General features: G+C 40.7%; 1 pseudogene; it reads left to right on the top strand.

The window, feature by feature from the left end:
* Positions 1-1,375: 1,375 nt before the first annotated feature.
* On the top strand, positions 1,376-1,474 carry LOC145259333 (U2 spliceosomal RNA; annotated as a pseudogene).
* Positions 1,475-2,092: the final 618 nt, after the last annotated feature.

The raw sequence follows: 2,092 nt of genomic DNA, 5'->3' as shown, positions 1-2,092 counted from the left end.
TTACCTAATTTAGTTTTTATCATATTATTGTAGGGAGGGTTAAACCAGAGGACTTTGCGGCATCTGTTATTCCTATTTATATTGTTGGGTGTATTAGGGTCCAAGTATGTGATATTAGGGTTGGAATATCCAGATTCCTTTAAAGCATTTTCAAAGAAGGGTTTGTGTAGGTTAAATATGCTGGAGTTAGATGAGTTTGTGCTTAGCCTTTTTTCTATTGATTTAGGGATATGTTTAATAATGTGTTTGGGGTGGTTGGACATAGGGTGTATATATAGGGGGTTTGCATTATTTTTTAGTGTATGGTTCATAAGTATTATTAGGGAGGTTAAAGGTAACATCTAGAAAATTTACTGTTTTTAAGTTAGAAGTTACTTCAATCTTCAGATCCATATTCTTCAATTCCCTGAAGATGTTCCTTTTAATGCCTTCGATCTTTGGGCCGTTTCCGTTTTCAACAATGATAAGGCCATCATCTCTGTAAATTCCCCCGTTGTTGTTGGGGATAAACTTTGTGAGATTGTATTGGATTAAAAGGCCTACTAAGTCAGTGGCCTTGGCTATATATATATATATATATATATATATATATATATATATATATATATATATATATATACATTGTTTCCCCTTAATTGATATTCACATTAAAGCACTTTATTAGTCGTGTGCAAGCAACTCTATAAGTCACTCCGTTGATCTGTCGGTCTGTCTGTTGGTCGATCTATCGGTCTGTACGTAACACTTTTGTGCGTGGCCTTTTCGGTTAAGATCAAAGGCCTGTACTTAATAGATGCTGTTCTTATTTTTTTTTAAGCTTTTCTGAGCCTTTTGTGAAGTATCTGTTCCGGCAGATACTGCACTTAAGATAATTTGTACCAGTCAATGGAGGGGAAACCCTCTATACTGGGACAATTATTATTTTGGTAACCAGAGTGCCCCCTTTTTGCCTACTTTTAGGGGAGCTGGTTTTTACCTCACATTAAAAACGGCCTTGTGCCTAATTTGCTCAGTGGGGGAGCAAATGAATACCATCTGTTCCGGCAGATACTGCAAGCAAAGCCCATATGTGGGGAAAGCCACATATAAGACTTGGTCAATGCAGGGGCCACCCTTCATACCAATTGTCACTATCCATCTCCCATTTCCCACCTATCGGGGGGCTGGTCCCTCTTTTCCCTCGTCCTCTCTCCACATTAAAACCGGCCTTGTGCCTTATTTGCTCAGTGTGGAAGCAAATAATTACAAAACCCTTCATACCAATTGCCACTTTCCAGCTCCCCTAACCCCGAGGAGTTGGTCCCCATTTCCCCTTCACTCCTCACATTAAAAATCGGCCTTGTTCCTAATTTGCTCGGTGAAGGAGCAAATAAATACCCTTTTCTTGGCCTTTTGGCCAAGATCAAAGTGTAGTATCTGTTCTTACAACATGCTGTACTCATTGTGATATTTTTTTACACAGTGATCACCACTTATCAAGGCCCGGAAGCCACTCAGGGATAAGGGTTATTGCAAGTACATTACGTTAGTGTGGAGATTTGCTGAAGTGTTTACTTAAGGGGGCGGTTCATTAGGAATTTGTTAACGTTGGACTTGAAGACATCCAAGTTGCAGTCCGGAGGGAAGCTGACAGACGGAACAGAGTTCCACAGGCGTGCAGTTCTAAGAAAGAAGTTTTGTTCATGGAATCCGCGTTTTGATTTAGGCACAGATATAGAGTGGGGAAATTTTTTCACAGTGGATTCAGCTAGACGGGTGTTTTTCGTGAAAGATTGGCGAGGGGAGTTCAGACGAGCATCTGCCATGGAAATAACGATAAAACAAGGACAGGCTCGCAACGTCTCTTCTGTGGGAGAGAGGTTGCAGGGTATAGAAAAGGACATCCCCCACTAAGCCACGAAGTCTATTTTGTACTCTTTCAAGGCAGGATAGACTGTTTTTAGCAGCTCCTTCCCAGATATGGCAACAATATTCCATCTTTGGACGTACTTGACTTTTATATAGATAGAGAATTGCATCTGTAGTGAGATATCTTCTGGAGCGGTAGAAGGATCCCACCATCTTTCCAGCGACCTTGGCAACAGACTTGATG

The sequence above is a fragment of the Euprymna scolopes genome, chromosome 34 (genome assembly GCF_053919585.1).
Source record: "Euprymna scolopes isolate OS-2025 chromosome 34, ASM5391958v1, whole genome shotgun sequence".
NCBI lineage: Eukaryota > Metazoa > Mollusca > Cephalopoda > Sepiida > Sepiolidae > Euprymna > Euprymna scolopes.
Note: the sequence above shows the minus strand (reverse complement) of the source record. Positions and strands in the feature narration are given on the sequence as shown.